We start from the raw sequence: 14071 nt of genomic DNA, 5'->3' as shown, positions 1-14071 counted from the left end.
TTTCCTAACGAAAGCCTCAAAATATGGCATAGAGCTATCAAATAGCGTTTTAAGCACATATTTTAATGAAATATTGAATTTTGTAATATTGTTATGGATAAGTACCGTTTATTCTCTTTCAATATTTTGGTAAGGCTTTTCAAGTGAAACTCATAGGACTTAATTTTGTATTCTAAAAATTGGTAAGTACTAGGGCAGCAACAATAACTCTTAATAAAAATAGCTCTCTATTTCAGAAGGAATTTTTAATTTAACTTCCTCTTAAAATTTTTTACATATGCTTTATATGTTACCTTGCTCTTTTATAACTCAAAAGATATTTTAAGAACACTCAATTAAAAAGCTAATTCCAACTTATCCAAACGGATATATATTTTCAGAAAAAATGATCGTTTTTATAAAATTTATAATCTTCAAATTATTTTTTAGACATGGGTGCTTCACCAATTAAAAATTAAATTTAGTTGAAATTAAATGTATTTACCATAAAGTATTACACATTATATTACATATATATAAACGTAAAATACCTTGAACATTTCATATTCATAGTATCAAACTCAGTTTGATACTTTTTTTCCCCTCATATTCATAGAATAGTGTTCTCATTCTTACATTTTTGTTTTTTCTTGTGGGTGAAAATGCATTGAAAAAAAATTCTTAATATCAACCGCAAAAGAAACGCAAAGAAACTTCCTTTTAATTCATCTATTCGCTTTATTTACACGATTATATATTCCAACTAAGTAAAATTTTATTTTTCATCAATAAAATGCATGACTTTAAACTGAAATCAATCTCTTTCTTATAAGTAATGATTTTGTTTTTTTAACTTCTGTGATTTTGTATCAATGAATTCATATATTAAATTCAATCCCATTCTATTGTAAAAACAAATATTAAGCTGTACTTGTTCCCAACATTAGGCGATTGTTTGAAAGTAAGTTTTCATTTAAATGGTTTTTTTTTTATGAATTTCCTCCTAGTTTTGGAGAAATCTATGAAAGCATATCATCCATCTACCATTTTCCAATCTAATCCATCCATCTAACACCAATGTTAAATATGCCTACTTTTGATGTTATTTATTTATTTAAATAATCGAGCAACCCCTCTAGACTTGATTTAGACTTTTTCCAACTTCATATAAAAAGAAATCAAGCCTTTTATCCTGACGCTCGTACATCAACACTTTTAAGTTATTCTTTTGCATTAATGAAAAGTATAGTCAAGCCATCTATAATTTTAAAAATTTTGGCGGGTATGATAGTTTTAATTCTGTTACACGAATGATAAATCTTTGACCAAAGACTATACTTTGAGCAATACTATGAATGATATATTGTGTCCCTTCCACAGACAAATGATACAAGTATAAGTATCAAAATCCTTCATGTAGATATCGTATACCTAACCATTTCATCTATCTATAATATAAGATTATTATGTGTATAATATAAAATGTATAGTTAGAGATATACATACCACTCTCACTATACAATATAGGCGAGAACGTTGTGCCAAATCTTCATTTATGTTCTTTTTAAAGCAATTTTTAAACAAGAGGGGATCGAACTAAATTTTTTTTATCACTTCAGATGAAGAATTTTCAATCCTCGAATATAAAAGTGAAAAATCTCTTTTAAAAATCTCTACTAGTATGCAAGATATGAACGTTTAAAATTCCTAATTAAACAAAGAGGAACATAACTTTGTTTTACTAAAAAGAAATGGACAACCTGTGAATTCAATCTTTGATTGCTTTTAACTTCTCTGTTTTTTAATCAATTTTAGTTTCGCTTTAAATTTTGTCATGGTTTCAAGTCCATCTTTACATTTTTATGGGTAATATGGACAATTCGACATCAGGATTTGTACTCATTCTTTCATTATTTCTACACGTAATTTTTATTTTTAACTTTTTAGAATTGACAAATTAAACAACACTCGATACAAACGTGCGAAGCGTGCGTAATTAAAACACTAACAACCCTTCAAGTTTCTCGAAAAGTTCCTGCTTGGCAATCTATTACAAAGGAGAGATTTGATGTAAAATCAGTAAGATTCAGTTAACGTGATGACAACTTTTCCCAAATTTACCTACTCGACATTCTTCGTTACGTTTGAAGCTGAAATATGTTAAAATAAACTAATAACCATGAAGCCATGATTTTGATGGAAAAAATACTTTTTTCCAACCCTTCGTAAATTGTGGGAATTTCTCTTCACACAAGATTAAAGATGTAAGCAAACAATATTACCGTCAGAAATTATCGGACTTGTTCGTGTACTTATAATTGCTATATCATAGGCAGTGATATCTTCCGGGGAATTATAAAATTTGTCAAAGGATATTTTACCTGAGGAACTACATCTTACCCTACGTAGGTACATATGTATTAGTTGTATTTAGAAGGTAGTATAGTAGGTATATCTACTTATGTTGGGTTTAATGCAAATAGAAAAGGGATATGAATTAAAGCCTTAATATGATCACATCTAAGGTCACCATCATGTTCTCAATTAAGATTGTTGAATCCGGTCAGGTATTTATACAGACATCATTTATCTGTCTCTCCTCTCGATGTTGACTAAAAAAGATTATTTAAAATTAATTTGTAAATAAAATTATTTGTAAATGTTTCGAATATTAATTCGCATGTGTTGTATTTAATTGTACCACGGCAACAATCTATAAGTAGTTAAAATCTTCTGTAAGCCGTTCCGTTGTATGTCAAATGTTTAATTTTTGAAAATTTATCTTACTAATATATGTACACTCGTGTTAATCAAGCAAAATTTAATCAGTGTTATTTGTAAAAAATTAAAAAATTGTAGAAACCTAATTGTTCAGCTCTTTTCATATCGAAAACGAGAACGGTTCAAAAAAAAGCATGGTTTTTCTTCCTATTCTTGGTTTTTTTTATATACGTACTATTTAAGTATATCTAGATCATATAATCGGGAAGTATTTGTTTGTCTCACTTTAATGTGAACTAGATATATAATATGAGTAAGTACCGATTCCCCAAATTCTCAAAGAGGATCATTCAAACTTCGTGTATTTAAATCATCATTGGTGGTGTATAGATATAAATTTTGTATTCAAGTTAGTCAATAAGGAGTTCGTGTGTCTACAAATAGCTTTACACTATTGTGCATAAGTTTCGTTTGATTGATATAGTATCCCTATCTCTTTTCTATCTCTGTATATTATAAATGCAAAAGTAAGCATGTTTGTTTGTTTGTTTGTTTGTCACGCTTTTTTAGCTCATACTTCAGAATAACAAAAAAGATAAGGATATATTAATAAAAATTTAAAAATTAATTTAATTTGACATTACCATAAATTACAGATTTCTGTAAAAGTAGTCATTTGACATTACCATAAATTACAGATTTCTGTAAAAATAGTCAATATAAAATATTTCACGGCCATCTTTTCTGATATACTCTATGAATAATTACGACTATTATACATTTAAAAAAATAGAAAACCATACATATATTTTACCTATTTAAAACAACCCTTAACATTATTTCGAGTGTCATAGAAAGCAGATAAGCGAGATCAATCCTTACTTTTAAACCCAGCGAAGCGGGTGGGTATGATTAAAGTATATTATAAATGTGAAAGTAAGCATTTTTGTTTGTTTGTTACGCTTTCACGCTAAAACTACCAATGGTTTTTAATGAAACTGTTCAGAAATATAGCTGATATATCAGAATAACACATGAACTATAATTTATAAAGATATATTTTTAAAAAATTAAAAAAATAAAATAATTAAATTTAATTAGACATTTACCATTTTTTAAATTTTTACAGAAATCTTTAATTTATGGTTCAAAATGATTATAGATGGAGCAGGTCTATGATAATCATTTTGAACCATAAATTAAAGAATTCTGTATAATTGAAAATAGTAAATGTCAAACAAATCATGGCCGACTATTCTGATATACTCAATGAATTATAAAAAAAATATTGTAACTATAAATGTAGGTAACTAAAAAACGCAACTTTACGTATTTTAATGTTTGAAAAAAAAAGTGCAAGTACATTTATTGTTTGAAAAAAAAAAGTATTATTATAAAGACTATTGTGCTTAAAAGCTTATTTTTATTAAAGTATTTATACGTCTATTCACACACTAAATGAATTATAGCGTAGCAAAGAAAAGAAGTCAAAATCGATAAGGAACTTTCCCAAAAAGGTGATTGATTGATATCTGATGAAGTTTTTTATCCAAAATATTGTCAAAATGTCAAAATAACCGTTTGATTGGTTTTGTTTTTGTGAATTAATAATGTTTGTCGTTAGAAGACCAGCGTTCATGGTACCCGGTAAAGTACAACTTATGTTGATAAAACTAGAGACAGTCAAAAATTTAAAATACTAACAAGGACTATTATATATAAAAATTCAGCGTCTTAACTCGAAAAGTAGTCGATGGGTAAGAGTGCTTATACTTTGTATCCCGAAATACCCACGTGAATGGGAAATATTAAAAAAGAAAAAAAAAAGAGGTTTTATAGTCAAGTTCTGAAAAAAACCGTTGTATCCGATAGTCCTTAAAAAAACCTACAATAATAATGTTATGTATAGGGCTTTAATGTCGAACTTAATTTACCAACCTTTATTCCTTCATTTTTCGGAAATCTATCAGAAAAAGTTTAAAATATGAGGTTATTGCGGTTTTCTTGAGATTTTGATATTAGTTTGCTATGTTCAAGGTTCGATAGCAGGCAATATCAATGCAGAAATTCTTAACAAATAATTTTTCGTCTCAGTTCGATCAATAGAAGCAGAAATATTCACCAAAGAAAACATTGTAGAGATAAAAACCGCGTGCAGAAGGTCACGTCGCGCGGATCATTCCGGAAAGTTCCTTTTCTGTATTTTTTATAAAAGCTTTAAATAAAACATTAGCCATAACATATAAGCGCAATAACATTGTAACACGGACATTGTCCTATTTTAGAAGATAAAAATATTATTAATAAATATTATTTTCTCTAACTCAACTTTAATATTTTGTCTTTTTTATTCTTTTAATATTATTGTATGTATAGTTATAAGAATATTTATTAGGTTTCAATAATGTTTATCGTTTAAGCTTTCTGTTTCTTTTTTTCAATGGTTTTATAAAACTAACGTTAAAGTACTTAGTTTAAAAAAAAAAAAAAAAAAAAAAAAAAAAAAAAAAATGGTCTACGTATAAAATTAGAACGAAGAAGGACTCATCTTCAAAAGTAGCATAATTCGATCAAATATTATCGTTTAAACTTATTTTTTAGACGTTTTAGACAACATTTTATCTTTAAGTAGAAATTATAAGGCTAAATTTATATTAGCACATGCTGTTATGTTTTAAAATACATAATTTTTAAGAAGAAATTATGTTTTAAAATACATAATTTTTAAATTATAATTTTTGAGAAGAAATTAAAAATGATAATTTTCATTTGTTTCAGTGAAATAAACAGGTATAAAGCTATTGTACAATTTTTAGATTTAATGCAACAAGACAAAAATTCATTTGGCTGCAGCCTTTTAGTAATCTTACATCATCGAGTAAGGGTGATGTTGAGATTGCTTCATTTTTTAGTGACAAATTACTTACTGTACTTCAGATTCACTAGAAATAAAAAAATTAATAAACTTTTAACAAAAAAAAACCGACTTCAAACAGTAAAATATAAAAATGCACTAAAAAATAACGATAATATAATGTAGTTATAATTATTGTTATTTTTGGAGTCGGTGTCATCCACGGAAACAACTGTTTCAGAATAGTTTGCTCCATTAAGTTGGCTGACATCCACTCCAAAAATACCAATAATTATAACTACATTATATTATCGTTATTTTTTTTACTTTTTAGAGCATTTTTATTTTTTTACATTTTGAAGTCGGGTTTTTTGTTAAAAGCTTTTTTGTTTAAGTTATTTTTAGTGACACCGGTAAATTTTTAAATGAACCCCCGCTCTCCCCAGGTAATAATTAATGAATATTGGCTATTTTTTTCATTTTTAATGGGAAGACAATCGACCCTTTGCCAATGATCTACGTGACTTTCCGAAGACACTACCACTACCAAATGGCAAACACTACCAAATGGCGTCTGTCCTCTATAACTTTGAAAATTTCACATTTCGAAGAGTCGGAGTATTATAACCAGAGTGGGCAATTAAAATGAAATACTTATAGTACTCAAAAAAAGGCAGTTGATTAATATCGCACTTGATTTTTAACTAATTGCAAATAACATAAAAATTACGGTAGCTTTATACCTAAAATTGTCTTATGTTTTACTAAATCATTTTACAGTAGTAGTTTGTATAATAAATTTCCAAGGAACATCATTAAGATTATACAACATAGTTAAAATAGTTTCGGTGGCATCGTTTAGGGTTAACATAATTATCTCATAACTTTTAATAATAACGTCTACTAAATATTAGTTACTTGTTAACACAACTTTTTCTTCTTCGAGTTTAATATTGGTCATGTTGCTTTTGTGTAAATACATTAATTTCACTCAAATATGAAAAATTAGTAATTTAAATCCAACACTTCTGTAATAAATAATTGAATTCGGGGTGAAACTTTAAAGATATACACTATTGATACAAGTTTAATAGTTAAAATTATTCTTATTGTTAGTTAAGGATGTACGAGCGCCAGGGCAATTTTGGATAAAAGGCTTGATTGTTTTTTATACTAGGTGGAAAAAGTCTAAATCAATTTTGAAAATTTTAAGGGGGGGGGGTTGTGCGATTATTAACTTCCCAGAGGAAGTTAATATTATGAAAAATTGTATTCCTATTTTTCGTCTACATTCATGAAGTTTTAACAAAATTCATCATCAAAGTTGAAAATGAGGTACAAATTGTGACTGCCTTTTAAAAAAGGTTTTCCTGCTTTTTATTTCAATTACAAAGGAAATATTAAATTATGATTTAATGTTTTTGAAACGATGCAATAAATAAATGATGGAAACGCAACGTTTTTGGTTGACTTTAAACCGCTTCTGGTGTGTTTGTTTGTTTTTGTTGAGCTTGATGTAACAAAAACCCCTCTTTAAACTTACTATTTTTAAATCATTGTAGATCCGTCTAAAAAATATGTTGCATTCATCTTAATAAATCTTTCAAACGGGCCATGACACATTCAACCGTTCCATTTAACAGCCTGCCTAAAAAGGTTTTGTGACCGTACTATAGTCTTCGTGAACTGCCAAAAATCCTCTTTAATCAATCTTAAATTTTGTTCTTGCTAAACTTTTGCACATCACTGTATAAGTGCATATATGAAAGTATTTTAGTAGGATATGTTTCATGTAAGCGATGCAAAAATCATTAATTTTAAAATGTGTATTTTTATAGTTCATAGAATGGTTTAAATTGTCTAAAAAAGGAGTCATCTTTTAATTTAGAATAAATCATAATTGTTGAATAATCTTTATTATTACTTACAAGCTTTTCTCATGTTAGCTTTGATATTTTATTTTAAGTTATTTAGAAAAGAGTAACATTTGCCTTCTTTTTGTTTCAGCCGTATAACTTGACTAGACATATAAGAAATGATAAAGAAAATTCAAGGTAAGAATGTTGTATTCTAATTATTATTTCAAACACTTTTATTTCATTAATTATATATCATATCCCAATAGCTGAATGTGTATTGAACTAGAAAAATGCCTTGATTCTATCAACTCAGGCATGGTAAACTCATTAATATGTTCAACGTTATTTTGCGTAGATATCGTCAGAGAAAATAAAGAAAACTTTAAATTTTTAAACATTTCTGCCTGAAATAGAAGAACAAATTTATAAAAGCCTTGCTTTCAAAACTTCAGCAAAATTTAATATTCAAGTTCTTCTCTTTGACACACAGCACGTATAGGCCTATTTTACCTAAAAGCGGCAAGTTTAAATAAATTTTAAAAACCATCGAATACTGAAAAAACAAGTTTGTATATATTGAACACTTCAAGAAAATAGTAATAGGAATACGATTACAAAAATTAACCACGTAGATGCTGCGAAACTTTAACGAATTTTCTTGCACAAATTGTACAATAACACTATATCTCATTATTCCACTATACTTACTAAAGAAAAAATTAAGTGTTTATGCAAATATCTGAATTATTGAATAGTTTATCCTGTGACAAAGTATGGTAAATTGAATGGCCTACACGCTGATTTACGTTGGCCGTGATTCATAAAACAATATGCAAGCAATAGGGGATAATCTTGATGTCGAATTGGCCCTATTTTCCATAAAAATGTAAAACTAGACTTGATACCATGACGAAATTTGAAAGTGAAATTACAATTGATTAAAAAACGAAGAAGTTATAAGCAATCAAATATTGCATATAAAGGTTTTCCATTTCCTTTTAGCAAAACAAAGTTTTATATGTAATCTCTATGGCGATACTCAAGTATGACGTCACTAGTTGGTATCTTCCTCTTTATTTAATTAGAAATTTTAAACATTCATATCTTGCATACTGGTAATTGTTTTCAAAAACTAACTTCACTTTTCTTTTCCTCGAGTGAGAATTCTTCATCCGAAGTGATAAAAAATTTAGTCCGATCCCCTATTGGTCACTTGTAAGTAGTTTTGCCTACCTGCATTATGATAAAATAGCCCTATTTAAATATAAGTGCTGTCCAGTATACATAGCGATATCTGACGAGAAATTGTAGAATGATTCAAAGGTATATTGGACTGCAAGTATGACATCTTAGCCTTATAGAGCATTTACCAAGCAACAGCTATATGTTATTTCAGAAAATTTTGTTAGAAAAGGAATAAAAAAATTGACGACATAATATCAATGAATAAATAAAATTGTCAGTTTCAATACCAAAACCATAACATACCAAACATCAACAATAATTCTATTTTATCAACTCACAGAAAATGTTATTTTCAAATCGTCAATGTTGTCACACAAAATTGTTATAGCCGTGTTTGCAGAAAATTCTACATTATACACTTCTGGTAGTGTTGAGAGTCACTATTATGTAGGCATTATAACAACTTCAGGGAAATGTGTGTATAGGAGGTATATGTATTGTAAATACATTTCTAAGAAATATTGAGTGGGTAAAATTGGAAGAAAATATGAAAATATAATTGAAAACAAAATAGGCTAGAGTTACATTAGTTTTTATTTGAATATCTTTTTAAATATTTTTATTTCACGTACGATATGAGTTATTTCACTTGCGTATGAGAGACGAATTCTTCTAGCTTAAAATTAAAAGAAATTATAGTTTTCTTAAGGTAATACGTAGTACTTTGATGATGAAATTTGTTATAATTTCATGAATGTAAACGAAAAATAAGACTATATTTTTTCGACATCTACTTTGGTTTTCGAAATATTGAAAGTTAAGGTGATAATAACTTTTTAAACAAGAAAACATTGTGGAAAAAACAGAAAGGTTTCAAGTGAAGGAATGATTTGAATATACTAATTCGAAGTTTGAAACTGGATACCATAAGCCACTTAGAAAATATTGATGAGGGGTCTGTCAATAAACGAATAAGATCAAGAGCCTGAAAAATGGAAACCAAAATTTTTGATTTATTATGTATAAGACAAATAAAAACATCAGGAGCTAAGTAAACGTATTTCAGTCGAACCAATTTGTTGAATAAAAATAAATTCAAGTTTTGTATTTTATTCCAATTCTTCATCATGAATAATTCTTCGACAATTCTTTTAAAAGCTATGTACAATGGGCTCTATAGCCGAACTGTGTCCTTCGTGGACAGAAGAAAAATATACAGAAAAATTCACAGATTACAAAGGTTATTTAAGCACAGTGTAGGTACTATGTTCATTTCGTTTCTCTTTTGAGAAGTTTTTAAAACCATATGTAACTTTCAAATTATTATGAAAAAATAAAAAGTAAGAATAGTTCTGTTGTAAAACTTAGGCAATCTTTCCATTTTTCAAAAAAAAATTTTTCAACAACTCAATTCAGTAATTTTTCTTACTCTGCACCGTCTTACGAGCTATAATCCATTCTGTATCTTCCTAAAGTGATATGTATTTTAAACGATGCATAAGTAATATTCTTATGTTGTTATATTTGATATTTCAGATAAAAAATAAATATGTGCAAAATAAAATTCAGTATCTTTTTTTATTGACATTATTTTGAATGATTATGCAATCAACCAAATAATTTTTAAAAAATGTTTGTATATCTGTTTTGAAAATAACAACCTTTTTACTATTTCAACTCACCCCTTCTATTATGCCAAATCGTGGACGATTATTATTATTGTTATAACAAAAATTATTTAACCAAGAAAAACTGAGTTGAGTTATTGATTACATAGCTTATTTGATTCATTATTTTGTATTCTAGATAAAACAATACAGAATCCAAAATCTAATCGCTCTGCATTTTTAGCCGCGAAGAGCATAAAATCCACATCCAAGTGAATGCGAAATTTTTCCCCTCAAATTATTAATTTAATTTTTAAACGAACAGATATATTTTAATGTAATTCTAAGGTAGCTTAGATTAGAGTTGCTGCGATGGGGGGTCAGACCCAGTTAGACCAAAGGGTCTGTTGTGGTACCAAAAAAATATAGCCGTTTAATTTGACTTTTTCCTTTTAATTTATATACGTCTTTGCAACATTCTAAAAAAAATCTTAAAACAATATATTAATTAATAAGCTGTTGGCTCATTGAAGGTAATGACTCAACCATGATTATACAAAACTCCTTTTATAAAACATTGCAATCACACACTGATTAAACATTTTGTCAATTTTGTGACCAACTTATACTTGATCTTCGAAGAAAATGCATTATTTCTTGATAGGCATCGTTCTTTTACCAAAAATATTAGTAAGAAAATATCTTAGAATTGAGGTACATCTATAAATACCTTTTGATACTCATATTTAGTACAAACAAAGTTGGCAGTAAATTATTTTGATTTTATCCCTAAAGAACATCTCTCAAACATCGCTAGTTAAGATAGACGAATTAATAATTTTCGATAGCAGCAGAACGGCGTTAAAGATATGTTAAAAAAACCAAATTGGCTTAAATGAGAGACGAGATTGTCCAATTTTACATGGGTAATGAAAGAATAACCTATGGCTATTTTTAATTTAAAAAATATAAAAAGTACGTTAATCTGAAACCATTAACACAATTCACTGACAATGTAGAATTAATAGGACAATTAAAAAAATATATACATATATAAATAATAAATTTAATGACTAAACCAAAACATTTATTTTAGTTTTAAATTAAAAAGAAAAATAATATTAAAAAAAAAAAAACGACAGAAAATTACAATGACAGAAAAAAAAAGTTAAAATGTAAATAAAAATCTGAAAACGATTAAATACAATATTCTAATTGGCTTTTATACATTGAATATTGAATATCTCACATGGTATGATAGGAATGGTTTTATTTATATGGTATGAATAATAAATATAGCCTACAGTGAACGGATTGTAATTGTATTGAGATAGTTTGTTCACTCATATATAGTGCGTCACATACAATCAAAAAATGTATTGACTTTTGAGGTGAACACTATTGTTTATAGAATCTATATGATATTTCCCGGAGTGTTTTCCCGAAAATCATTTTAGACAATTGCTACGTTAAAATATCATACTCTTAGTCCCAAATATTACAATAATATTACTGGCAAAAATATGGACTGAAGCGTACTTTTTTTAAACTGCCAAAAATAACATGGCAAATTAAAAGCGCTTCAAACAAAATATCAGCTAAAATAATATTCTTATGATACTCGCGTCTTGAGAAACGAAATTTGGATCTTGCAGAATAAAATCAATTTGCACATTGCCTATTGATGAAAATGAATTATCATGGTGGCTTCATATAGTTGATATATTCTACAGAGGTTATGCATTTATATTATACTAAAGATTGATAAAGATTGCCTTCGCTTATCCTCTTTCTATAACACTCGAAATAATGGTAAGCATTGTTTTACACAGGTAAAATATATGTATAGGTTTCTATTTTTTTAAATGTATAATAATCGTAATTATTCATTGAGTATATCAGAAAAGACGGCTGTAAAATATTTTATATTGACTATTTTTACAGAAATCTGTAATTTATGGTAATGTCAAATAAATTTATTTTAAATTTTTTTTTTTTTATTAATATAAATTTTACTCACTTGCTTATAAATATAAATTTATCTTTATAAATTATATCTCATGTGTTATACTGAAGTATAAGCTATATTGCTGTACAGTTTCATTAAAAACCATTCGCTAGTTTTTGCGTGAAAGCGTAACAAACAAACAAACAAACAAACAAACAAACATGCTGACTTTAGCATTTAAAAATATATAGAAAGGTTATGCATTTTTTTGTTTTGCCATGTGAAGAACTAATGTATGTACAATCGAAATTTATTCGTGTAAAACACAAATTTAAGTTGTAAATGAGATACACAGCGATTGATATTTATCTGTCTTTCGAAAATATTTTATAAGCATAGATAAATAAAAACAAAGACACAAATTGAAATAGATTTTTGTACCTTTTCAATGGTTAATTACTCTTCGTTTTTAGAAACTTTCTAAGAAAATTCCTGTCTTTCTGGCCTACTTATTCTTTCCCCTTTTTAAACCGAGAAAACAATAAAATGTATGTATGTGTGCTTATATGTTCGTATTAATCTTTTATTTTGCTTTTAAACTAAAATGAAACATATAATTGGATACAAATATGTAATAAGGATAAATTTTGATTATTATAAAGCTATGTGTATCTTTAAATTATTTCGTTTATTTACCTATTCCAATAAATGAGATTGGTTTGTTCACTAAAGCGAAATCGCACTACAACAAGTTTTTTTACCTAATTTTGAATCGAAATAACTTTTTTTTATCACTTTAGATAAAGAATTCTTACTACAAAAATAGAAAAGTTAATTTTTCTTAACATTTTACAAGTATGCAAGATATGAACGTTTAAATTCCCAATTAAACAAAGAGGAAGATACCCACATATATATGTTATCGCTATGGCAATACCCATGTATGACGTCACTAGTGGGTATCCTCCTCTTTGTTTAATTGGGAATTTTAAACGTTCATATCTTGCATACTTGTAAAATTTAAAAAAAAAATTAACTTTTCTATTTTTGAAGTAAGAATTATTTATCTAAAGTAATAAAAAAATGTTATTTCGATTAAATATTAGGTAAAAAACTTGTTGTAGTGCGATTTCGCTTTAGTTGTTTTGCTAAAACGAGATGGGCAACATTGGAATGCAATTTTTGATGGCTAATAACTTTTTCGTTTTTTAATCAATTTTAATTTCACTGTCAAATTTTGTCATGGTACCAAGTCTAGTCTTACATGTTTATGAGTAATCCTCTACTCCAAGCGTTTTTCTCACTCAATGATTTCAATTTTCGATCCAGAATTCAATATGAGTAACACAAAAACTTATCGTTAAATATGTTCGAGCAAGACCATTTTCCAAAAAACAAAACTCTTGACTCTTTTTATGAAAATTAATCCTCAATTTATTCCTATAAACTGCCCCATAAACTTACTGAAATAAGTACATCCAGTACTTCTATAGATACATGAACAGAATAGAAAAGTTTAAGGCAGTAGTATAGTTGGTAATGTAGAAAACCTCCATAAAAACTTTCATATACATCCATACTATATACATGTACGCTATATACATATATATTATATATATTGTGTTACAGCGGCACACAATACAAATAAGTGAGTGACTCAATGCGACTGGCACACTAATAATGATTACAGTGGAGGGGTTTATGGTGGGGAGAACTATGAATTCACACACTTATATAAATATACACACAATACATTTATAATATAGGAACCTTTATACATACATATATAGATATACTGTAGGAAATAAAGCATTTAAGGTTGCAATTCTGTGGAACAGTATGACTTTTTATGGGTCCCGGCTCAAAATGTTCGTATGAGTGTTTAGGGACAAAGTCATATTGATTAAAAAATGTGCTA

Source organism: Chrysoperla carnea, chromosome 2, assembly GCF_905475395.1.
Source record: "Chrysoperla carnea chromosome 2, inChrCarn1.1, whole genome shotgun sequence".
NCBI classification, from domain to species: domain Eukaryota; kingdom Metazoa; phylum Arthropoda; class Insecta; order Neuroptera; family Chrysopidae; genus Chrysoperla; species Chrysoperla carnea.
This window is presented reverse-complemented; position numbering follows the sequence as displayed.